At 40.8% G+C, this 27,568-nt stretch overlaps 1 protein-coding gene across 1 annotated transcript in view; it reads right to left on the bottom strand.

The window, feature by feature from the left end:
* The window catches only part of FAM13A (family with sequence similarity 13 member A), a 334,054-nt gene that overhangs the window by 195,715 nt on the left and 110,771 nt on the right, over window positions 1-27,568 (bottom strand). The window lies entirely within an intron of this gene.

The following is a 27,568-nucleotide window of genomic DNA, read 5'->3' as shown; positions in this document are numbered from 1 at the left end:
ACAGAGGCAAATCATTGGTTGCTTTTACTGACTATTATGACCACAATGCTACAGAAAATGCCTGGCTTAGAAAGGCCTCAATAAGCATGTGCTGGAAATAAATGAATCAACAACATACCTGGAGTGCTTCAAGGGGTGATGCTGAGAAAAATTTTTTTGTTCTGAAGAATGATACTCACTTCCATGGCTTTAAAATCACCAAGAAATACAATGCCACATCAGAATGTTCACAGAAAAATGGAATCCACGCAGTTTTTCATAATATGCATTTTCATGAACTTTTACAAGATTCCCTGTGTATTAGCAACCCCTAGAATTGTTCTCTCCATTTTTTTATGTTTTCCCTGGACTAACAGTACTTAATCTTGGCAACCTGGCACCTAGAGTTAGTATATCCATGCTTAAGCTTGAGAGTTACCAGCAAAGACCTTCTATCAGTCCTTGAAGGGAAACCCAGACTAGCGAATGGCAACTGGTTGCATCTACTTTGATTCCTTCCTTTCCTATACCTCCCACATCCAAGACACCATCAAGTTCAGGCAATCTTCAAAGTAAACTGAAATCCAGCCTCTTCTGTGTACTCGTCACAGCCACCACTGCTCACCAGAGTAGCTGCAAACATCCTGCCATCTCCAAGCTTCACATGTGAGAGTCAGATGATGTCACCTCTTTACCCTAAATCTCCCTGGAATCTCTTTGTACCTTGACATATATAGTCCAGCATGATCCAGCTCTTCACCTACGTCTCCACCTTACCTCATTCTGGCAGTATGCCCTCTCCATTGTTAGACCGCATGGCTTTATTTTCTGTTCTACAAGTACCTCGAGCCCTCTCTGCTTTCAGGTGCTTGTCCATCTTACTCCCTCTCCTTGGAATATCTCCCTGCCATCTCTCCAGCACTGCTGATAACTTTTCATTTTGGAGTTCCTCCCTCACCTCCTTAGAAAGTCCTCCTTTGAGAGTCACCCCAAAGTGTTCCCCCAATCACACTCTTCCCTCATTAACTTTATTTCTATTGTGGTACTTATCTAGGTTGGAACATTAACTTCTTCATTTGCTTATTATTTTGCTCTCATGGGAATTGAAAGTTTTTGAAGACAGGGATCTTGGGTTAGTAAATCCCAGTTTTCTGTAGATATTTGTAAACATTTTGTCGAGTAGATAAGTAAAACAATGAAAACTTCCTTTTCAAAAAAGAATCTTCATGCATTGAAAGGCCATTGTTAAAAAATATTTAGTAATGTATTTATTACTGACTCTACTGGATCTTCCATGTGGGTGGCAGGACCCCAAATCGAGTGATAGAGACAAGATAGACGGATGGAGAGATCTTCCAACTATTGGTTCACTTGCCAAAGGCCACAATGGTAGGGGCTGGGGTGGGGCAGGCCAGGTCAAAACCAGCAAGAAAAAAACAAAATTCAGGTTTCCTAGGATGGTGACAGCACCCAGATGATGGAGGCATCACTTGCTGCCTTCTTATGTGTATGAGCATGGAGTTACACATGAAGCACAGCATCTGGGAACTCACTGACATGCTAACATGGGATTCTGGCATTGTAGGCAACAGCTTAACTTGCTGTACCACAATAATGACCCCTGAAAACTCCTTTATTTCCTTGGCTTTTAGTATTAGCTTTCAACTATCTGAGAAATTTGGTGAACTCTGCAAGATCCTGGGAATGACACCCTTAGGATTTTTTCTTATTGTCAGGGGAATATAAGATGAGGGTAGCTATAAAAGAAACCACATTAAAACAAAGAGCTGTCAGGGAATACATTTTGGGTCCTTGGGTCAAACTCACAGCAAATGGCAGGGTCAGAATAATTGTTCAGGAGAGGAAGTGGGACAGAGCAATCTTGATGTGATTAGGTACTGAGGCAGTGATGCTGGTGAGCTGAGGTAATGGTTTATCCTTCAGGCCTCCCACCAGAAGGAGCACTGTCGTGCTCTATGTCCCCCAAAGCTCACATGTTAGCAACTCCATCCTCAACACAACAGCCCTCAAGCAGGGATCAGTGTCATGATCATGGAAGTGGGCTCCCCAGAAAAGGACAGATTTGGTCCCTGTCCCTCTCAACTCTTTCACTTTTTTGCCCTCCCACCTTTCACCAGGGCTGGTGCAAGCAATGATACAGAACAAGGGCCCTTGCTATACACTGCTACCTTGACTCTGGATTTCGCAGCCTTCAAACCTAAATTTCTTCTCTTTATAAATGAATGGCCCGGTCTATGGTAGTCTGTTACAGTGGCACAGAATGAACTAACACAAGCGCATACAACAGGGCTACTTGCACACAACAAGTACCCAAGAAATATCACTGAAAGATGACAGACCATTTTTCACTACCTCATTGAAGTCTCTTCTGTGATTCATTTATTTCTGCAAAATCTGATCTCAATTTGACCCTCCAAAAAGTACATTTTCTTAATATGTACAAGAAATGTACTAAATTTACTAAATAAAGGCAACAAATTTAGCATTTTCTAAGTCTTCACTTAAGAAACTTTTGGAACAAGTCTGTAGTCCTTTGTTTTGGGCCAGGGAAGTAGAAATGAAGCTTCTAAGAAAGTTTTGAAACTCTGGATACAATCTTGTCTTCATGACATTTTCTTTCCAAACTACAACTGATTTTCACAGGCATAATCTAAATGCCCTTTAACCATATTAAAATCTTATTTTTAACCTTTTATTATTATAAAAACTTTTTGAAAGTCTACTTTTCCAAACATCTAACAAATATATTTGCCTTAAACATGGTAACAGATCATTTTTAAAAAGAGTGGCTAAAAAAATGGCAGCTAGTCATTTCAACTTAAAGACATGAGAAGGAAAGACAGCAAAGGGAGGCCAATTATGTGAAAGAATTATTGGGAAGCATCATTAAGCATGAGCATTTGGACTCTCAACCTGAATATTGCCGTACAATTTGTGCTTCTTCTTGCTTCAGTTCCAATGTTACCTCTTTAGAGACTTCCTCTTGCCACCTCAGCAGAAAAGCCTTTTCTCAGTTACTCCCTTATCAGTCTGACTTCTGCCACAGTTCTGACGGATGCTGGTTTAGGTGCTGATGTGCTGCCTGGCTGACTTCCGAATTACCCCTGTGTTTTCTCTGATCATCAGCCTTTCTCATGTCACAGTCCATAACTGGATAACTGTACTTTGTTTTCACACAGTGGGCTTTGAACAGTGATCTGCAGGTTCCAGGCAGCCTGACCTGAGGCTTCTATAGGCACCGCTGCTCCACAAGTCCCATGTGGCCTGCTCTTGGGGGAGTTGACATCACTACTCAAATACTTTCTGACAAGGGCTAGCCTGCATTGCTCTACAAGCCCCTTCTCCCCTACTCCGCTAACAAACCATCAATATCAGCTTCTCACTATTGTTCAATTTTTTTCACAGGATCTGTCTCAAGTGACATGGTAATACCTGATTGTTTGTCTGTCTCCTCCTACTATGATAAATTCCTCCTACTACGATAAATTCCATGACAGCAGAGGTTATTTTTTTAATTCGCTGCTATTTTTCTAGGTCATAGAACACTGCCTAGCTATACAATATGTGTTCAACTAAAACATGTCTGTATGGGGTGGTTGTTTAGCTTAATTTATGTTAAGATGCAGGCTATGGGGGTCGGTGCTGTGGTATAGCGGGTAAATCCATTGCATGGAGTGTCAACATCTCACATGGGTATGAGTTGTGAGTCCTGGCTACCCCACTTCCACTTCAGCTCCCTGCTTATGGCCTGGGAATTCAGCAGAGTGGTCCAAGTCCTTGGGCCCCCACACCCATGTGGGAGACCAAGAAGAAGCTCCTGGCACTGGACTAGCCCAGCTCTGCCCATTGTAGCCATTGGGAAATTTAATCACTAGGTGGAAGCTTCACTCTATCTTATTCTCCCTGTAACCCTACCTTTCAAATAAATAAAGAAATCTTAAAAAAAAAAAAAAACACCTGTCAGTCAGGATATCCACATTTCCTAGGTCTCATGCCTGGTCCATGCTCCTGACTCCAGCTTTCTGATGACACAAGCCTTGGTATAGCAGCAATCATGGCTCACATAGTTGGGCTCCTAAGGGCAACCCAGACAGAAATGGCAGCTCTTGGCTTTGAGCCACTACAGCCTTTAGTGGAATGTGCCAGCAGATGGGAGCACACATTTTTCTCCCCCTCTCTCCTTCTTTCTGCTTCTACAATTAAAAGCAGAAGCTTGCTCAATACCTGGATAATTGGTGACTCAAAAGAAAGAGAAAAACCCTCTTCTGGCTCTTTCCTCCTCCTTTAGCTTATCCCACACACAGACATGAAATTAATGTTTCAGCTTATGATTCCAAGTTACTCCCTTCCTGAAGACTTTTAAATTATTCTGCCTGTCAGATCAAATACAAAGACTCACTCCTGCCACTGCAAGCACTTCAAGCTACTTTTCTTGTCTGATCTACCCCATGTGTACATTATAACTGGGTTACTTTCACTGATGGTAGTTACCTGCATGTGCTGGTCCCAGTTCCCATCTTTGACCTTAGATAGTTAAAGGTCTTTTAGTCATTTCCATCCCTGTAGCACCAAGTACTGTGAAACACTGGACACTGTCCAGCATCTATCCTCCAGTCATTGAAGGGAGATCCAGTTTTTGGGAAAACATCCTTCTCCTGTTGAATACAGTGTTTATTTTCACTTTATTTGGAATGCAAAGACTGACAGATACCTTCCATGTGCCAGTTCACTCCACTAAATGCTGTCAACAGCCACAGCTGGTCCACGCCAAAGTCAGGAGCCTGATTCAAGCCAGGTCTTTTTTTTTTTTTGGTGATGAGTTCTTCATTTATTCAAATTAATTTGAAACATAATAATATCAAGTACAAGTGTACTTTAAAAAGAACAAGCCAATTTATAAGATGCAAAACAGTATGTCATTATTAATAACATAAGAATATTTTAATGAAAATGTCAAGCAATCTTTTTTAAAATTCAGTTAAAAGATTAAGCGTTAGGAGAGAAAATAAGACTCAATAGATACATTTGCATTTTCTTTTTTTTGTAAAGAGAAATGCTAAGACACACAATCATGTATGTAAAGAGAACATTGTTTGCTAATTGTATAATATTGAAGAGAACCCTCCCAATGAGGTTTAGGAAAGATTCATAGACACCAAATCCTTTTATGGTATCTTCATCCATCTGTACTTGCCATCTTGGAGAATTACAATTTGAAAATTATATAAAACAAAGATAGGCAAATGTGAAAAATAACAAGTTGATCCAAAAAGAAACCAAAAGAACTCTTTTATGAGACTCTTGGAAGAAATTTACTTTCGATGTGCTATTTCCCTTTTGTGTATGTGTGTGTGTGTGTGTGTGTGTGTGTGTGTGTGTAACTCTGTGTAATCTACACTTAAGGCCACATAAATATTTCATCTGTTTCTTATATATAGTCATGCTACACAGTTTAGAAATCTATTCCCACTGGGTGTAACCTTTGTCATCTAGATTCAGTAAATGCTTACCAGAAGCCAGGTCTTTCAAACACATACCAGGGATGGCTCAACATCAACTACTGCCTTCCATGGTGCATATCAGCAGCATGCTAAATCAGAAGTGGAGGAACTGGGACTCTAAGCAGCCTCTCTGACAGGGGATACAGGCATTGGAAAGTAGTGTCTTCAATTGTTATGTCAAACGCCTGTGTCAAAATAGTGTATTTTAGTCAAAACATTGTTGGTTAATAGTTGGGCATGTGGACATGTCCTCAGAAACTTCCAAATATCCATGGAACACGCGTTCCCCACCATCTTTATCAGGTGTGTGAACACTCAAGAACTGAGCGGATGTATCCATCTCAGTTCCCTGAAGAGCCTGTCTTGCTCTCACATTGCCTGCTACCCAGAGCCCTGCACCTGCCTAAAGCAACAGTCTTTGGGAAGTTTGGTTTTCAGCTTTTCTTTCTTTTCGCTGAACCACCCTACATCCTTCCACAAAATTGTCTTTTAATTTTCTTTCCTTCATTCTAATCGTAGCCAGAGTAAATTTGTTTTATCTGAAGCAAAGTGCTTCAAGTTGTACATATATTTAACAGAGTGCCCCTAGAGGAAGGCACTGGGTAGAAATTTGTTAATTTTACAGTGAGGATAATGATAATTAGAATAATAAAAAAACAGGGTCTAGCACTTCCACTGGACTTCACAATGTGTATGGCATTGGCCCTCCAGGACAAGGCTTTCACTATACCAGTAACACATTCCAGGACACTGAGGGGCCTATGTTGTGGCATACCACGTTAAGCCGTCATCTGCTATAGCTTGCATCTTATGTGAGAGCTGGTATAAGTTCAGGCTGCTCCACCTCTGATCCATCTTCTCACTAATAACCCTGTGAAATCAGGAGAAGGCTGCCTAAGTGCTTGAGTTCCTGCCATGTGGGAAACCCAAATGGAGCTCCAGGCTCCTGGCTTTGGACTGCCTGTCCCCAGCTGTTGAGGCCCTTCGGAAGGTGAATCAGCAGTTGGAAGATCTCTACCTCTGCATCTCTTCCTGTAAGTCTGCAATTTAACTAAATAAATGTTTTTCTTTTAAAAGACACAGAGGTACTTTTTCCAAGGTCATTGACCTCACAGGTATCAATGCCAGAATCTGAAGGCAGGTCATCTACCTCCAGAGCTCTTTGCCTTTACATATACACAATACTGCTTCCCTAGAAAGATCTGTCAGTTTTAAGAGGATCAGGAAATGTTAGTTTAGGGAGCCCTAAAAGTAACCCAAAGCAACTTATCACAGTAAATCATAAAAAATAATACATATGAAACATTAAAATATTTTTTAACTTTACAACTTAAGTGCACATTTACTGCCTGGTCTTTACTTAAGAGCATTTGGGAGTGGCTGATTGCTTGGAGTTCTGCAGCTTCTCTCCTGTTTATACCACAACCATAATGCATGACGTATATGGAGTGGAAACAAAGCTTTAATTATGATTGGGTCCTGCCAAGATGTCTGGCTGAGCTTTTATGGCGCACACATTTCTGTATGTGCACCACATGCTTCCTTGTGACTTCCCTCTGGGAAGCAAGAGGGAACAGCCTCCCTTCCAGGCAGGTTGGGAACAACATGGAATGTGTGCAGAGTATTCCAAGACACTCCAGGCCTGACCACAACAACGTTCCATGTTACCCTCATTTTCCTCTTTGCGCACAGAGCTGGGCTAAGATAGGCAAAGGTTGCTTAACCCATTTGACTGCAAAATGAGAGGCAAATAAACTTTGATTGTGTTAAGCCACTAAGATTTCACAGAAACTTGCATTAATTTCTCTGACGCCATATATGATTGCATTCATATTGCATGTGTTTAACTAAATTATCTAAGAACCATAACAAACAGAAAATGGCACAAGCAGCTTTGGAAATAAACATAACTAACTCTTGGTTAGCACATAGTAATACTAGAATGTGCAGGTGTGTAACAGAATAGCAGTAGTTACAGTAACCAGGGTTGTCAAAGACAGTAATTTGTAAGTCTTACAAGGTGCTATGATCCATTTTCTGCTGCTCTCTCAGAACAACAGAGCTTGGGTACTTTACAAACAAGATAAGTTTATTTGGCTCAGGGTTTCTGAGGCTGGCAAGTCCAAGAACATGGTACTTCATCTTAGCATGGTAAAAGGGCAAGGAAGTATTACGGGATGATAAAGTCAGAAAATCAGGCTGAACCTCATCCTTTTATCAGGAACCCACTCCCTGGACAGTCAGCTCATTCCTGAGATAATGGCATGAGTCCATACATGAGGGTGGAGTCCTCTGTATCTAATCACCTCTCAGAAGTCCCAGCTTCTAATACTGTCACATCAGCAACAGAGGTTTTGATGGGTCATTTGAGCATGAGCCAAAGCAAATGCAGAGAATTGCCTGAGGTGGCAAACGAGGCCGACAGAATCCCATGAACAAAACTTCTCCTGGATGTGCTAGAACTCTGGACAATGATCAATGCCCAGGACAGTTACTGTGACTTGAGCTCATTCTCATTTACAAAAATGTAATATAATTTAACAGACATATTCACTAAATATGAGGACCCAAAACCTGTGCTTTGGAATGATGAACTGTTTCACAACTTCTAGAGAAAAATCAATGTATATGTAAACAGATATGTTTTCTTACACTGAGAAACATAAGCTTCAACATAAAATCAGAAAAGAACTCTCTTGGGGCAGAACATGTGGCTTGTTCTGACAAAGGGCGAAAGAAGGGCTAACTGGACAATAAGGAGACAGAGACTAAGAGGGAGGGGAAGGACACACACAGAGGGAGGGGCACCTTTGATGTCTGCCCTGCTTGGACCTTCACCAACAGAGCCAGAGACAGACCTTGCCACAGGGATTGAGGGTCTGTGCTTTATTTGGGTGGCTCAGCAAAGGAACAGGGAGAGGAACACAAGGTGGTATTTCATTATTAAGCTCCGGTATTGGTTCTGAAGCTTTCTCTTAGGGGAATCATTTCAGAATCATTCCCATAAACAAGCGAAGGAGCTGGGGAATTTAGACAAAATACTCCCTTCTTCCTCACCCCACTGCCTGTCGGTCACTGGGGAAGGGTGCTCTGGAGGGAAACTCATTTCCAGGCACATCTGGCCCACAGCAGAATAATGAGGGGATGAACAAAAGAAAAGAGCAAAAATTCAGTTCCACGCTGAATAAAACAAAAATATCGTTAAATCTGTCAATCCTCATTCACCACTTACTAGTGTCTCCTATTTGCTAAGTACATACAGCATCATGATACCACGTATATACGGGGAGCATTACTTGGGATCCCCACATTCCATGTGGGAGTACATGAGCCCAAACTGTGACTATATTTGCAATCCAGCTTCAAAATACCAGCCAGTCCAGGAGGCAGTAAACAATGGCTCAGGTACTGGGGTCCCCTGCCACCCACCAATGAAGCCCAGATTGAATTTCCAGTCCTGGTCTCACTTTGGCCTGACCGTTGGTTACTCTGTGTAATAAAAGGGCAGAAGAAAGATCTCTTTGTGTTTGTATTTCTCTACCTGTCAACCAGCATGAAAATAAATGACTTTTTAAAAACAGACAACTTCTGAGATATCAGTTCCAAAGTATCGCCACCTCACGGAAAACAGTTTAAAGGTTACACAGCATGATGGTGTTCTGGTAAACAAAAGTGCCAACTGAGCCTGCTTTCTGTCCAATATTCTTCATAATACGAAAGAAGGAATTCAGCACCTGGCAGATACAAATCTAATCTGTTCCAACTATCTCTCAGCAGACAGGATTTCTAGTGTTTTATCTGTAATAAATGTAAAACAAAAATGTCAGAGGGGAAGAAACTAACATCAACTTGGATTGTAGATACATAATCATGACATAGAAACTGGAGCCACAAAAGCACTCCTGGATAAGTGGTAACTTTTAATACACAGAGCTTTATACCTCTTGTTGATCTAGTCAGTTTCTACTACTAGAAAGTATTCATTTGAGCCATTCAAGCAAATACCATTCTTTCCTGCTCTTTTATCTTTGCTTTTCTTAACTACCATCTACTGATTTTTAATTTCCAGTGTCAGAGCCTATCTTAAAATTATAACGCATCATGCAAAAGCTTGATTTGCAGGGATGAGCAAGTGAATTCTAACTTCCTGCTCCTTCTGAGTTCACAGGTGCTCAAAACAGTAACAGATTTGAGTGGATACAAGTCAGCCATGCTTATTAAGTAAGTTTTCCCACATACAAGGACAGACAGTGCAGCCACATTAAAAAATTATAAAGCCAAATATCAAACAGCCATTATATCCTACTGGGCAGCCCTCGCTACTCAAATATATGATGTATTCTTAAAGAACTACAGAAGACACACGGAATAGGAAACTCACATAAGAGCTAAAGTCAGAACAGAGTTCCAGGGCTTCCTGGGGCAACAGGTCACTACAGAACATACTGTAAATGTCTAAAAGCTCATGGCATTGAGGGTCCAATCTAAAACTCCAACATTTTGGTGACTTCTAAATGTAGCCTTGAGTCAATTTTATTGTTGAGTTCAACACCCAATTTTGTCACTTATTGCTGTGTGAGCTTGAACAATTTACTCCTTTTATTTCCTTACCTGCCAAGCAGAATTAAGACTCCACAAAGTTGTTAGATGAAGCAAATGACAGTAAATGTAGAGAAGAGGGAATCAGTGCTGTGCCACAACTAACTAAGCCTCGGCCTGTAGTGCTGGCATCCCATGTCCCATATCCTAGTGTCTGTCTGAGTCTTGGTTGTTCTGCTTCTAAACCAATTCTCCGCTAACGAACCGGGGAAGGCAGCAGATGTTGGTCTGAGTACTTGGGTTCCTGCCACTCACAAAGCAGAACTGGCTCCTGGCATTTATCTGGCAAAATCAGGCTTTGTAGCCATTGGTGTATTGAACCACTGAAACGAAGATGGTTCGCGTTCTCTCTCTCTCTCTCTCTCTCTCTCTCTCTCTCTCTCTCTCTCTCTCTCTCTCTCCTTCCTGCCCTCCCTCCCTCTCTTCCTCTCTCTCTCTCTCACACACACACCCCTATCTCTTCTGCCTCTTCCTCTTGCTCTGTCACTGCCTTTCAAAAAAATCTTATAAAAAATGCAGAGTTCTTCACGAATGCCTGGCAAAAAGCTCCCTTCTTCCCATCCCCATTAGTGAACCAATGCTGCTGGCTTGTTTTAAGCTCCCCCAGGGACTTAAACACATCATCTTTACTTTCTGAAGCTCCCCACAATTACTTCCAGGCACTGCAGAGTAGCTATACACTAAGAAAAGTGAACAAACATTTGTTGAAGTTAATCGGGCTTAGGCAGCACCCCTATGTAAAGTGGAGCTACATGCAATGTCTCTGAGCGCAACAAAAGACTCAAACAATGGTTCATGAAACTTACATGACGTACCACTTTATGTGGAAAGTGACTTTGGCTTTACTTAGAGAACAAGACTGAACTTTGTGATAAAGTCTGAAATGTCATACATTAATAAAGGAACACTTCCTTCAAACTAATCTCTATGGAAAGACATTGCAGTATTTTGCTTTAACTGAGAGCATACTAAAATGACAGTTTTGAGGGTCTAGCTATGAGTCATATAAGAAAGTCAGCATAATTATTTTATAGCCAGATTTTAATTTAAAGCTCAAAAGTTAATATTTAATAACCGCTCCTGAATTTCTAGATATGACGTGGCTTACAATGATTTCTGCTTGTTGTCCATAACCAAATAAGGCATTAAAGTGTTAAGAATGCTCCTTACAAAGATATACAGAAAAACATCACAGGAATGACTTTTTTTATTTTTCATGTTAATACTACTGTGAAGAGAACATTTCTAATATAGTTCATAGTCACAATTCTGAGAATATAATCCTATTCCTTTCCTGCATATATTCTGTAGACAAAAAAATTTCTGAAGATATAATGGACCACAGAAACATTGACTAAAAATGTGTATTTGGAATAGGTAATTTCAATCACGATACTCTTAGGGACTCAACAACACATTATATTATTATATAGAGTGCACATATATATGAGTCTATACATGAATCCTATTAGATATTAACATCATATTCATACACAGTGAAGTTGCAATGAGGCAGAAGAGGCTCAGGGTCTTTCTGTCCTCTTCAAAACACTCCACCTTCCTGGGTAGACTCAGGGTTTATAAGGACACACTGTCAATATCTTTATTTCCCATCCTGTAACCATTGCATGATCATGTTTTCTCTACTCCAGTCACTCACCTCATAAACACAACCTAAACCTAATCAGAAGTCTCTAACAACCAGCCAACACAAACCTCCCACTGCCTCCCTCATCAGAGTACCTAATCTCCTCGCCTACTGGCTCACCTGCTCTTAGCTCCCACTTCTTCAGTCTACCTGAGGGTTGTGTTCTTGCATACACTTTCCATTCTTAGCGCCTCTCACCACCTTAACTATCAGTGTCCCCTGGTCCAAGCACCACTAGTTCTTACCTGGACTGTTGTGATGGACCCCCAACATGTGAGTCCCTCTCAGCAGCTCTGCTGCAAGAGTAATCTTTTGAATGTGTGTCTTAGATCCAGGCTCTCTTCTATGCCACATCGTCTGATGGCTTCATCAGAGACACAGTCCTTACAATGATCTGGTCCCCTGCCTCCTCTGTGACCTCATTTCCCTTTATGTCCCCCCTCCCACTCACTGCAATCCAGCCACACTGGCCTCCAACCATGTCTTCATGCTGTGTCCCCTCACTTCCTTCACATTTCTACTGTTTCCTCGCCAATGACTCACTTTGACTACACTATTTAAATCATCAAACACTACTCTCCTGTATGACCTGCTTACTATTCAGCCCTTCCCTGCTTCACATAAAATATCATCATCTCACATAATCCATATTTCCTCAAGTATTTATTATTTGTTGTTTATTGCATTCCCATTAGAATACAATAATCATAAGGGCAGAGATTTTTGTATATTGTCCACTATTATATTCCCTGACATTAGAAGAAAGCTTGGCTCACATAGTAACAGCTAATAACCCCTTGGATTTAATGAACCCAGCTTAGAGTCCCTGGTCCAATATTTTTATACTATTTTTTGTAGAATTTTATATGTAAATATCTCGATGGTTAATTCTTGAGGGGACAAGAGAGGTAAGTTTTCACTAAAGTCTGGATTTAGATCATCCTCTAAGAGAAAAATCTAAAATTATTCTGCATCTGGAGAAATAAAACCATAGTTGTTAGATGCCTACTTGAAAGACGTGCTTCTCCTAACCTAGATAAACAGAAATACAGCTTTGATCCACTGATTTGTCAAAATGAAAGTGTAATCTAGAAGCCAGGGCTGTGAAACAGCAGGTTAAGCTGTGAGTTGTGCCACCTACATCTCATACCACAGGCAGGTTGAGGTCAGCTGCTCTGCTTCTAATCCACCTTACTGCTAATGTGCTTGGGGTGGCAATGGTTGATGGACAATGTGCTTTGGCTTCTGACACACATGTGGGAGATCAGGGTGGAGGTTACAGTTCCTGGATTTGACCTGGCCTAGTTCCAGCTGTTGTGGTCATTTGGAAGATAAGTAAGTGTATGGAAGGTTTTCTCTCTCTCTCTCTCTTTCACTCTCACTCTCTACTTCTTTCTAATGCTATGCCTGCAAGTAAATAAACCATAAAAAAATGTTACTTATACTCCTTACTTAAACCCTACAAAAACAAAAGTTAATAAAAGAAGAAAATTCTATCTTAACTGAAGCAAGCAATGCTTACAACTGTACACCACTGCCTGTGAAAACTATTTACCACATTCAACAATGTGGACCAGAATGGCATGCCAACACATATATTCTCAGACTGTTGGCTAACCACTGATTTCTCCAAATGTCACAACACTAAGAGGTTTGCCCAAAATTTCTTTTAGTTAGAGTTATTTGCCTTAATAGATATACCCAAACCATGGTGCAATCTGGAAAATGCTGTTGAGATCTAAGTTCACTCCTGATGAAGGGCAAGTGGAGGTAGCAGAGGAGTCACATGGATCCACATGCCTGTTCTGTCATATTGGTAAGGAAGCTTGTCCTCAAATGAGCCTGGTGAATGTGCTGCAGGACTTCTGGTGATGATGTGGTAGGAGGAGCCTGCAGCTCCAAGCGCCCAGGTCTGTCTCAGCCCTCTGTGTCACAGTTCTCACGGCTGGTTTTGTCAAGTGCTGTAGACTTCTGAGTCACAGCCTGCTGGTTTTCCTGCAGACTTCCACTGCCTTCTGGGTTACCCTGTCTCTTCTTTATCAAGTTCTTGGTCTTGTAACCAGGAAGAATGGAATACAAGGGCAAGCAGGAAGTGGTGTCCTACACTTAGTCACTGACTGCAAAAGGGCTGCTTGCTCCAAACTGCATGGCTCAGATATTCATGATTCTAAAGCAGAAAGTTTTCCTTGATTGGTTTAGATTTATGCTAATGAGGTATTCTAGGTACACCAATCAGGGCAGTGACACTGGAGCATCCTGCTTTGCACAGAAGTTTGTAGAGTGGTCCATTAGATCATTTTGGCAGGGTTGATGTCTGAAAATTACAGGATATGTTTCTCTTGCCTCTCACTCCCTAAGGGTTCCTGGAGAGTTATGGCTTTTCCTTTCCTATGTTTTTTTCCTTTCCTTTCCAGGTGCTCACTGAGTCACTATCTAGATACACTGGAAGCCATCATCAATTTGTAGCTGTTGATCAGAATTAGCTACACAGAAATAGACACAGGCTGCCCTGTTCATCAGCTTAGTAAAAAAAGAGGCTAACTAGGAGTCATATCAAAGGAAAACATAAAAACCCAACTTCCCCTAATCTCCAAAAAGTGAAGTCCAGCTGTAGTTAAATCCATTTTGTTCTTAAAGCCTTTAATGGTCCCCCCATTTACACAGTTCTAACTTCAGAGCTAACCCCTATTCTATTTTCTGTTTGTCTTTTGTGGTAAGAATATTTTGTTTTTGTGTCAAGAATATTTAACATGCTAAATTTGTAAGTGTACAATAGTATTGTTAGCTAACAGCACAATAGTATTGAGAAAAATCTTTACAACTCCTCATTCACATCTTGCATAAGTTTATACTTTGTCATCATATGGCAACTTTCCCTTCCCCTCTACCAAGCGTCATGACAATCACCATTCTTATCTCTGTTTCTATTAGCTCAATCATGTCAGAGACCTCATATAAGTGGAACCATACAGTATCTGTACTTTGTGAAGGACTTACTCCACTTAGCATAATGTCCTCAAGATTTACCCGTGTTTTCATATGCTAAAGAATTCCCTTTTTGAAGGCTAAACAATATTCCATCTCATATATTCTCTCTCTCTCACACACACACCCCCACACACACACCCACATGTTCTTTATCTGTTACAAGCCAATGATCATTCAGGTTGTTTTCAAATCTTGGCTATCTTGAACAATACTGTAATGAACATGGGAATGCAAGTATCCCTTTGAGTTCCTCATTTCAATTTTTCAGACAGATATTCAGAAGTAGTGCTGCTGAATCACATGGCATTTGTGACTTTAATTTTCTGAGGAACTCCACGTTGTTTTACATGACATCAACAGTGCACTAGTTTCCTTTTTCTCATTCTAACTCATGCTTATTCTCTTTTGCGTTTTGGAACATAACCATTCTAGTCGGTACAAGGTAACATCTCACTGTAGTTTTATTTGAATTTTCCTAATGATAGTACTCTATACTAGCAAAATTCGTCCTTGGTCCTTCATTGCTACTTCCTACACTGCAGCTCATAATGGTCTGGTTATCATTACATAAACATTATTCTCTTTAGGTTTCATCCTTCAGCCTGGATGTACCCCATCCTTCATCCTTCAGTACCCCATTCATCTCCCACTCCTTTGTATTTTATGAAATCCTTGTCATTTTTCACAGAGCCAATTAAATAACCCATTTTTCCTCCACTTAAATGAGCTGATTGCTTTTGTTTTATTACCTTCAGTAGCACTTCGGAATTTAAAATATTTATGTACGTATGTATGTATGAATCCATTTGAGAGGGAGGGGGAGAACTCTAGCTCTCATTACTAATTGACTTTCCAAATTCCTACAATGGCCAAAGCCGGTAAGTCAGAAGCTAGGAACTCAATCCAGGTCTCCCAGCGGGTAGCATGGACCCCATTCACCTGAGCCATCACCAACTGACTACTAGAACATACTACAATAGGATGCTGGAATTGGAAGTGGATCGGGGATATAAATTCAGACAACCTAAAATGGGAAGCATGTGTCCCAAACATTATTTTAACTGCTACAACAAAAGCACACCTCTATGCAATTTTTAATAGCAAAGGAAATGTTAGACTTGTGTTAACTTGTGCATAAGCAGAATAAAAGATAGTCGAATATACACTGAATTCAGAAAATTTGGCTTCAAATACTCATCCCATCACTCAATAATTGAATGGGCACTCATCCTGTATCCTCTGACACCTGGTATTCTCTCTTTTAAATGCAAGTCATGGTAATTTATGTAAAAGTTTTAAGAACTAAGTATTTCAAGGGCAGGCATTTAGCTTAGTGGTTAAGATGCTGTGTCCTACAAGGAAGTACTTGGATTTGTTTACAGGCTCCAGTGCCTGACTCCAGTCCCCTGATAAAACAGACTCAGAAGCAATATGATGGCTTAGGTGATTGGGTCCCTGCCATCAGTGTGGGAGACCTGGAATGAATTCTGGGTTCTTAGCATGAGCCAAGTGCAACCCTGGCCATGCTAGACATTAGGAATAAACTAGCAATTGGAGCTTTCTCCCTCTCTTTCTCTGTTTACTTGGCAAAGTAAACAAAAAGAATACTTCAAAACAATCAAACTGAAAATGGAAAGTCCATTTAAGAACATGGAACTTTAATTCATTTTCCAAAAGTAAATCTGAATATATTCCCACCAAAATCACACCCTTCTGTACACAAACAGTGCAGATTCTTGCACTTCCAAATACAAAAGGTCACTCAATTTTATCACACTGAGAAAACAAGAATGTTGAATAGCAAAAGATGTCTAGTAGCAATAACTCTTCAGTCATGGGCAATATTCTGAAGGGAAATTTAACTTTTCCGTTGTTTTTTTCTTCTTTGATCAAACCTTATTCCATTTAAATCATGTGATCTTAATGATTGCTTTAGTTTATAGCTAAACACTTTGGAAACTTGCTGTCATTATCTCAATTGTACCCCCCAAAATGGCAATGACTTGTATATTTTTTCCATTTTACAGTTGAAAAAAACAGGACCAAAGGAGATTCAGTGGTTTGTCCTCTTACAAAGACTATAAGGTTTACTCATTATGACTCCAGAACTCTGTGCTCTAAGCTTATTAATTTATTTACTAAAGTATCTCCCTGATCAGATTGTTTAAAAACGGCCAATGGCTTCACAGCCTGCTCTTCATTCAAAGGAAAAAGAATACTGCAAATTTCCATATAGTTAAATTACTGTGGAAATACTTACACAAGAATTAATTTCAGCTCCACAATAGATATTTTTTCCTCCACTGCAGATAACAAGAAAGAGGAACAGAAATATAATTCATGCTCACAATAACCCTGCAGAGTAGCTAGGTCAAAAATATGTCTGTGTTACCCCAGTATTACTGTTGTTTTCAAAACTGTAACAACTGTTCAAGTATCTAGGATCTTCCTTAAAATATAGGAGTACTTCAAACTAGCAGGAGCTGGGCTGAGGTGAGGCAAGACATGCCAGTCTGGGTCGCAGCATCCACCAGCACATGTAAGACCCAGAGAGGGGTATGAGGGACAAGGCGAGTCAGGTGGGGTGGGGGAAGTTATGACTCCCCTGTCCTGGGCCACAGCTCCTCCTGGTGAGCATAAGAGCTGGGACTGGGAACAAACCAGGCTGGGCAGGGCTACAAAATCTATTGGCCCGCATGTCAGCTGGGTTGGTGAGAGAGCCAGGCAGGGCTAAGCAACCATATCTGCCGCTGCATGCATGAGCAAGTGTTAAGTGTGGGTTGGTCAGGATCTGTCACAGCATTGGCTAGCAGGTGTTGGGACTCGGGTAATTCCTATCAGGTTAGACCACAGAACCACCTGTTAAATGCAAGATCCAGGCTTGGGAGTAGGCCAAGGATGGATATTATGGGCACCGCTCTGAGGGACTGCAGCTTCTACTGGTGAACATGAGAACCAGGGCTGGGGTAGACCTGGCTGGCCAGGCAGTGGCACCCAGTGGCATTAGTGTGGGCTGGATAGTTGTATTGGTCTGGTTGAACTATGCTCCAAAACCCACTGATGTATGTGAGAGCTGAATGGGATGTGAGACAGACTGTGCCAGTTTGCTACATACACCGGCATGCACAGGAACTGGGGCTGGGATGGACCTGGTATTAGTTATCTAGGGTTGCTCTCACTATGTTGCAGTTCCTGCTGGTGTGCGTGAGGGCCAAGTGTGCGGTGGGCAGGGTCGAGCTGGGCCACAGCATCCATTGATTTACATATGATGTGGAGTTGGGGACAGAACTTACTGGGCAACTACAACCACCAGTGTATATGTAGTTTGATATAGATGACAGAATCAGTCGGACCCTGCATTAGCTGGCACACACAGGAGTCCCCAAAGAAACCTCACCAGAGTTGACCCCATACCTGACTCCTGTGTGACAATCAGTTCACTGAGACCTGTGGAGGATGTCTAGTACCATGGAGGACAGAACAAATTGGATGGTTCCCTGGCCAAGTTTGGACAGCGAGTATCCAGGCATATCAAGACTCCAAGGTGGGCTATGCCAGTCAACGGACCTTGGAAGAATTTCATCATCTTTGGAGTAACAAAATCAATAGGATTTCATTGCTATCCACTGGAGCAGTACCCCAGGAACATGTTCCACATCGGTCCAGAGATGATACCAGGTGACCATCCTCCCACTTCCAGATACTGATGCGGTTGGGCTGCTGGAAGCAGCCTTCTCCCCTTCCTCCCCACCTTCTCCAGATATAGGAAGAGAAAAGGAGATTGGAGGTAGTTGTTTTATTCACTTTCCCCAATTCCCTGACTCTCCGCACCCTAATAGGTGGTCCACATGGGCATGTATGCTTAACTATGTAAAAGTCACCAAAAATAAAATAAATTATTAGAAAAAAAAAGGGAGCCTTTAAAGTATGCCAAAATCTTTCACGTTGCTATTTTACTCAACAAATTTGAAAACATCAGTTTTTCTAAATTTTATAGAATGTAAATACAGTTAAGTCTCCCAGTCAAAAGATATAGTTTGATCAAGTGATTTTTAAAAGAAATGTGTACTACTTACTAGAAACACACTTTGGGCCTGACACTGCTGTGTTGGCACCAGTTCAACACATCAACACATGGCACCGCATCAAGTTACGGCTGTTCCACTGCTGATCCAACTCCTTGTGAACATGCTTGAGAAAGCAGTAGAGGACGGTACAAATATTTGGGCTGCTGACACTCACTTAGGAGATGCAGAAAAAGCTTCTGGTTCCTGCCTTCAGCCTGGCCCAGCCCTGTTGAGCTGTAAGTGAACTAACGGATAAAAGAACACTCTCTCCTCCTCTCTGTATATAGCTTATCCTTTTAAACAAACAAACAAGCAAAATATATTCTTTTGCTTAAAAAAAAAAAAAAGAAAAGAAACCCACTTCATAGGTAGAGACATATAAATTGAAAGTGAGGGTGGTAAAAGGATATACCATGCAAATGAAAAAAGCCAGTCAGAGCATCTACACTCCTATCAGATAAAGGTGACGTTCAATCAAGTCTTTAAAAGACACAAGGACATTTTATGACAAGAGTGATTCAGCAGAGATTTAAAGCAATCATAAATATCTATGCACCCAACATAAGGCCACCCAGATGTATAAAGGAAATATTATTAGATCTAAAAGGAAAGACAGATATCAGTATGCTAATAGTGGAGAAGAGTAACATTCCACTATTACCAGCAGACAGATCATTCAGCTAGAAAATGAGCAAAGATACAAGAGGATGGGACTATGCCACAGGAGAAATGGCTCGCGCGCGCGCTCTCTCTTTCTCTCTCTCTCTCTCTCTCTCTCACACACACACGCACACACACACACATTCATCCAAGTTGTAGAATAAAAAATTTCTCATTAGCACAAGGAATTTCTCAAGCGTAGCATATATAACAGGTCACAAATCAAGTCTCAATATATTTTTAAAAGCTAAAACCATACCATATTTCTTCTCAGATCAGAAAATAAAACAAGAAATCAACAACAAAAACAATAGAAACTTAATAATCACACTGAAATTGATCAACATGAAAGACAATTGGTCACTGAAGAAATTTAGATGTATATTAAAAATTCTCTTGAAATCAATGAAAATGAAAATACTTTCTGTTAAAACTGTGAAATACAGAGAAATAAATATTGGGAGGAAGATCTCAAGTATATATATTCTAAAAATAGATTTTAAGTAGACAGTATTACAATGCACCTCTAGGACTTAGAAAAGGAAACACAAACTACACCAAATTAATAGGATGCATGAAATAATAATCAAAGTAGAGATATTGAAACTAAAAAGGCAAAAGATTTACAAACTAAAAAGTTTGTTTTTTTTTTTTAAGATAAGCAAAATAGACAAATCTCTAGCCAGACTAAAAAATAAGCCAAGAGAAAATTCAAGCAAACAAATGAGAGAGCAAAACAGAACTTAACAACTGTGACCACAAAAATACAAAGGACAGGGTCCGGCACGATGGTGTAGCTGGGCTACAGTCCTCGCCTTGAACACCCCGGGATCCCATATGGGTGCTGGTTTTAATCCCAGCAGCTCCACTTCCCATCCAGCTCCCAAGGATGGCTCAAAGCTTTGGGACCCTGCACCCAAGTGGGAGACCCAGCAGAGGTTCCTGGTTCTCGGCTTCGGATCAGCACAGCACCGGCTGTTGCGCTCACTTGGGGAGTGAATCATCAGACGGAAGATCTTCCTCTCTGTCTCTTCTCCTCTCTGTAATATCTGACTTTGTAATAAAAAATAAATCTTAAAAAAAAGATATACAAAGGATCATGAAAAAATGATGAAAACCTGGAATAAATGGGCAACTTCCAGGACTTATATAATCTATCAATATTCAATCAAGAAGGTACAGAGACTACAGAGTCATTCCCAGTAATAAAACTAATATAGCACTAATAAAAAGTCTCCCTAACAAAGCAAAGGTTAGGATCAGATAGCTTTAAAACTGAATTCTATAAAACAGTTCAGGAGGCGCTAACTCTAAATCTTTCAAACCATTCCAAAATATCGAAACAGATGGAACTCTGCCAAACACTTTTTTTTATGAGGCCAGCATTATCACTGTATCATTGTAACATATACCAATGCCAAAGACACAGCAGGGAAATGAAACTACAGTGTAACATTCATGATAAACACAGATGCAAAAAGTCTCAACAAAATACCAGCAAACTGAATCTGACATTGCAGTAAAATGAACATTCGGTACGATCAAATGGGGTTTAGTCCAGGAAAGCAAGAGTAGCTCAACATTTGCAAATCAATAAACATCATAAATCACATCAAGGGAATGAAGATGCAGATTCTCTCAAAAGAGGAAGAGAAAGCATTTGGTAAGATTTAACATCCTTTCATGACAAAAACTCTCAACAAATGAGGTTTAGAAAGAACACAGCTCAAAACTCTGAAGGCTACATATGACAAAGGGCCCATATCATAACACATGGGATTACAGCATGCCTCCTTAAATCTGAAACAAGAGATTTAAGAGATCCTAAGACAATAAAAACGAAAACAAAAAACAAGTTTTAGTGAATGTCCTAGCCAGTCGGGGCTGCCAAACCAAAGTATGAGAGTAGATGCCTTATAAACTACAGAAACTTACACCAGGAGATTGGAAGTCACAGCTCAGTATGCCACTAGGATTCTGTGTAGGCCCTCTGTGTACATCATCCCAGGGTACAAAGACAATAAATTACTTCATAAGCACATTAATCCAATTCATGAGGACTACATCATTACAATCTAATTACCGCACCCAAATACCTACCTGCAAATACCACTACGTTGAAATTAAACTGCAACATAACAGAGGTTTGTATCAATGGAGCAATTGTGCAAGTGGATGAGCATTTATGAAGCTCCACAATATAAGCTGAGAATTAGACCTTCAACGGCAAGGAAAGATGCTGAGATAATTCATGGGACAGGCAGGTGTAGTAACCCAAGCAGCTGGACATTATGAGTATGTATCGGAAAGAGCTCTAGATGCAAGACCTAAGAATGAATAACAATATTTGTTCTGACTGAGCTATGACTTGGCTAGGAATTGAGCATCTCCCAAGGGGTCATATATTATCAGCAATCACATCACCCATTATTTCATACTGTGCTAGCAGATAACTAAAACCCGGGGACTGCTTTCAATTTAACCATTTTTTAAAACTTATTTTTGAGGGCCCGGTACCGTGGCCTAGTGGCTAAAGTCCTCGCCTTGAACGACCCGGGATCCCATATGGGCGCAGGTTCTAGTCTCAGCAGCTCCACTTCCCATCCAGCTCCCTGCTTGTGGCCTGGGAAAGCAGTTGAGGACGGCCCAATGCATTGGGACCCTGCACCCGCGTGGGAGACCTGGAAGAGGTTCCTAGTTCCCGGCATCGGATCGGCGCTCACCGGCCCGTTGCAGCTCACTTGGGGAGTGAATCATCGGATGGAAGATCTTCCTCTCTGTCTCTCCTCCTCTGTGTATATCTGGCTGTAATAAAATGAATAAATCTTTAAAAAAAAACTTATTTTTTGAGACAGAAACAAATGAGAGTGAGAGGGCTCCCATCTGCTGGTTTACTTCCTAAACACCTGCAGTAGCTATGGAAAACCTAGGTGGTCATGTGGGTAACAGGAATCCAACTATGTGAGCCAACACTGCTGCCTCCCAGGAACTGTTTTAGGTGGAAGCTGCAATCAGGGGCTGAAGCCAGGCATTGTACGCAGGCACTCCAACAATGTGGCACATAGGCATCCTACCTATAAATTACTGCAAACATCAAAATCAGTGACAGTTAAATGGAGAGTCCAGTGCAAACCATTTTATAAAATTAAGTACAGGACTTATCAATTACACTGGTTATATCAAATGTGATTGTGACCAATTTAGTGCAACCAACAGGATATTCTGCTAAAAGTAATTTATATTAAAGTACATGTACTTCTCTCAAGCAACCAGTAGTAGTGAGGGATGTGTTTGCAACATGATGGCCTGAGGGACCCAGACTTTCACTTCCTAAATGGTAGACAACCTCAGTGTGTTACTAATATATGTTTTTTTTTAAATATTTATTTTATTTTTATTACAAAGTCAGATACACTGAGAGGAGGAGAGATAGAGAGGAAGTGGAGCTGCCGGGATTAGAACCAGCAGCCATATGGGATCAAGGCGAGGACCTTAGCCACTAGGCCACGCTGCCAAGCCCACTAATATATGTTTTTAAAGATTTATTTTACTTCTACTATAAAGGCAGATTTACAGAGAAAGAGAGACAGAGACAGAGAGAAAGATCCTCCATCTTCAGGTTCACTCCCCAAATGGCCACAATGACCAGAGCTGAGCTGATCCAAAGTCAGAAGCCAGGAGCCTCTTTGGGGTCTCCAATATGAGTTCAGGGTCCCAAGGCTTTGGGCCATCCTCTACTTCTTGCTCAGGCCATATGTAGGGAGCTGGATGGGAAGTAAAGCAACAAAGACACGAACAAATGCCCTGTATAGGATCCTGGTGCTTGCAGGGGGTGGATGAACCAATTCAGCCATTGTACCAGGTCTCAGTGATAAATTCTTCAAGCATTCTATATTTCCAAGAAAACATCTACAAGCAAGATGTAAAGACTGGAGATCCTATTTTTTTAAGATTTATTTTTATTGGAAAGTCAGATATACAGAGAGGAAAGACAGGATGATCTTCCACCCAATGATTCACTCCACAAGTGGCCACAATGGTCGGAGCTCAGTCAGTCCAAAGCCAGGAGCCAAGAGCTTCTTCTGGGTCTCCCATGCTGGTGTAGAGTCCTAAGGCTTTGTGTTGTCTTCGACTGCTTTCGCAGGCACAAGCAGAGTTGGATGGGAAGTGGGGCCACCAGGACACAAATATGGGCACCCATATGGGATCCCAGCATATGCAAGGTGAGACTTTAGCCACTAGGCTACTGTGCTGGGCCCAAGATTGGGGTCTTGATTCAGAAGCTACCTTTTTCTCTCTTTAAGATGAAATTTTATTAATTTACATACAACAGAATGTGTAGGTCATAAGTAGATGATAGATGTGTTTTAATAAATGTGTACACAGGTCTAACACATTTCCTATTAAGGTACAGATTTTTTTTTTATTACCTCATAGTTTTCTGGCACCTTCCTCATCAGTCACTCCATAATATCCATACCCCATCTAGAGGTAGCCACAGCTCTGATCTCTTAAATCAATCATTCCTGCAGGCCCTTTGCTGTTAGCACACTTTCTTTCTCCTTGTTATTAAATGTGTCACATCTCACCTTTAAATCCATCACTGATGAAAGAGGATAATACAGACCATCGATTCATTTCTCAAGTGGATGCAATGCTCAGAGCTGAGCAGATTCAAAGCCAGGAGCCAGGAGCCAGGAGCCAAGAGCTAGGAACTTCCAGGTCTCCCACTCAAGGTCCCAGGGCTTTGGGCCATCCTCAACTGCTTTTTCAGCCACAAACTGGGAGCTGGAAGGGAAGTGGAGTAGCTGGGAAACGAACTGGCAGCCATATAGGATCTCAGTGCATGCAAGGCAAGTACTTCAGCCACTAGGCCACCACACTGGACCCTCGTCCAGTTGTTAATCTGGGTCTTGGCTGAAACGCTGTAATAACTGTGCACTCTTGTGTCTTTATCACTTGCTTTGTGCCCATTTTCTGTGTCCCCATCCATGTAAAAGCTGAGCTCACGTGAATGAATGACCAAAGTCAACACATCACATTTTCTGAATGGTTTTCCCTTTTTTCTTTTATCATATGTTTATGATTTTACAGTGAACTTTTAAAATGCCTTTGAAATGTAGCTTCCTTTCGGTTTCTAATGTTTTTATTATCTTTTGAATTTAAAAAATGTCTTGCTTTCTTGAGGCCAACATCATAATACAACAAGTTAAGCTCATGCCTGGGCCTGCTCCACTTCCAATCCAACTTGCTGCTAACGCACCAGGGAAAGCATCCCAAGATGTGCTACCACCCACACTGTAGACTCAGATGGAATCCCAGGCTCCTGGCTTTGGCTGGGGCCAATCTTGGTGGTCATTTGGAGATTGAACCAGTGTATATATCTGCCCTCTACCCATATAATTCTGCCTTTCAAATACATTAAATAAACACTCAAAAATTTTTCTTTCTAAGCACTGTCCAGGTTTCTTTATTGGATGGTGGTAATATAATCTCCTCCTACTGTCATGAACTTGAAACTTTCACTGGCATATTCTTGTAGAATGACCTCTATACTTTCCCTATTGTTTATAATGAAGTGCAGAAGCATAGAGAATTGCATTTTCATGTTCCACTCTGCCTTTTCAGAGAGAAGACTAAGAACAAGACAGGTTTAAACAGAATGAGGCTTTTAGAATACAGACACAGGGGCCCGGTACCGTGGCCTAGCAGCTAAAGTGTTCACCTTGAACAACCCGGTATCCCATATGGGTGCAGGTTCTAAACCCAGCAGCTCCACTTCCCATCCAGCTCTCTGCTTCTGGCATGGGAAAGCAGTCGAGGACAGCCCAAAGCTTTGGGACCCTGCACCACGTGGGAGACCTGGAAGAAGTTCCTGGTTCCCAGCTTTGGATCGGCATAGCACCAGCCGTTGCGGCTCACTTGGGGAGTGAACCATCGGATGGAAGATCTTCCTCTCTGTCTCTCCTCCTCTCTATATATCTGACTTTGCAATAAAACAAAAAATAAATAAATCTTTAAAAAAAAAAAAAAGAAAGAAAACAGACACAGGGCCCTGCACAATAGCTCAGTGGCTAAATCCTCGCCATATATGTTCCAGGATCCCATACGAGTGCCAGTTTGTGCCTCAGCTGCTCTGCTTTTAATCCAACTTTCTACTTATGGTCTGGTAAAGCAATGGAGGATCGCCCAAAGTCTTGGGAATCTGCACCCATGTAGGAGATCTGAAAGAAGCTCTTGGCTTCTAGATTTGGACTGATACAACTCTGACCGTTGTGGCCACTTGGAGAGTGAACCAGTGGATGGAAGAGCTTTCCCTTTCAATCAGTCTTTCTCTCTGTAAATCTGCCTTTTCAATAAAAATAAATAAATCTTTAGAATACAGACACATGGTTTCCAATTTTGACATTTATTTGTCTTCAGGTCAGATTTGACATTGCGTCAGGAAAGCAGCAATTACATTCCTTACCTCATGAAGACACCTATTTTTGGTGCCCACAGCATTATTAGTTTGCATCCCTTATCTTTTCATGCTATGTTTTCCACCAGGCTTCAATTCTCAAGGGATTTCAAGCAGAGTTCATTCTGTACCACTGGAGCTCAACAGTTATTACTTTATTTTACTCTAGTTGCAAAGTAAATACAAGAGTACTTTAAAATATTCATGGAAAATACAATTTAAAAGGTATTTTTATTTTGGCACAAAATTCCTTTTTTGAAATCCATGTAACTAAGGGAGTCTCTAGACACTTCATGAAAAATTATATATGAAAAAATTCATGCTTGTTTCACACTGTTCTGTTCTATTATTATATTTTAATTGCGTTGTTCATGAACTCTTAAAAGCATTCTTGTATAATCTCCTGTTGACCTAACCCAGCAGTTATCTGCACCTCAGCACATCTGTTATGCCTGAAAGATCATATTTATCTACTTTTGTCATGTTTAAGTTATCTTTTTATCTTATCTGCACTAACAAAAAGGTTAAAAATGTTCATCAGAAATTTAGCTAAAACAATATTTAAAAAGGTATCTCTGGAAAGAACTATGGGCACCAGAGATGCAAACTTACAGGAAATACATCCTATTTAAAAATTGCTCTGATTTTTTGTAGCAACACTCAAGTGGGCTTTTCTTCTTCTTCTTATATTATTATTATGATTAATATTATTATTTGCATTTTAAACAATAACACTTTTTTTTCCAATCACTATCTTACTCTCAATTTTAGTTATACCTGAGAGTCTCCACTTGTCTCACTCTACCATTTTACCCGAACTTTGTTCTCCTAGATCTCAAATTTCCTTTTCAAGTCTCTTCTGGATTGGCATGGTCCCTGCATTCCCTTCAGTTCTCTATGAGGGACAATGTGCATTTCCTGAGAGACTGCTGTATCAACAATGCAAATGCTAGTTTATAAAAAACCTAGAATGTCTTATTATCCTACTCTGTTAGGATGCTATCTGACACCATTATCTTTCATTCCTCCACAATCATGGGCCCATGGAAATCATGGAAGAAAAAATGAAAACACTTTCACATAGCTAAACTAAGTGTCTCTGGCTTCATCCTTCATTGCCATGACAACAACTGAACAGCGTGGTCTGTGAATTTGATAAGTCACGGGAAACTTTCAGAGGAAGCTTCTCACATCAGCTCCATTATGATTTATTGCAATATGCCTTTCTTCTTTCCAACATCTGGAGGATGTTTATCCTCTGACTTTTAATTATGTGTCTACAGAGACCAACATGTGTTTACCTAATGTGTAAAGGATATGCCGTAATTATCAATATATAAAATTATGTATATAGTGTTGCCAAGGAATCTTTTGGGCATCTTTAAGACGACAGTTACCATGGCCTAATATATGAAACTCAGAATCTGAGGCTGAGCTTCCAAATGTACCCTCCAGGCATCTCCAATCCTGTCAGAAGCTGGCTCTCTTAAGCGTGACCCAGACAGGGACTCCTATCGTAATATCAAACTGCTATAAAAAGGTGGGGCACTCCACTGAGCAGAGCACAGCCCTCAAATACTTTCAGATTCTAAAAAATAAAATGTAAAATAGTTATACTGGAAAATGGTTTATATTAGAAAATGGT

The sequence above is a fragment of the Ochotona princeps genome, chromosome 7 (genome assembly GCF_030435755.1).
Source record: "Ochotona princeps isolate mOchPri1 chromosome 7, mOchPri1.hap1, whole genome shotgun sequence".
Lineage (NCBI taxonomy): Eukaryota > Metazoa > Chordata > Mammalia > Lagomorpha > Ochotonidae > Ochotona > Ochotona princeps.
This window is presented reverse-complemented; position numbering and strand designations above follow the sequence as displayed.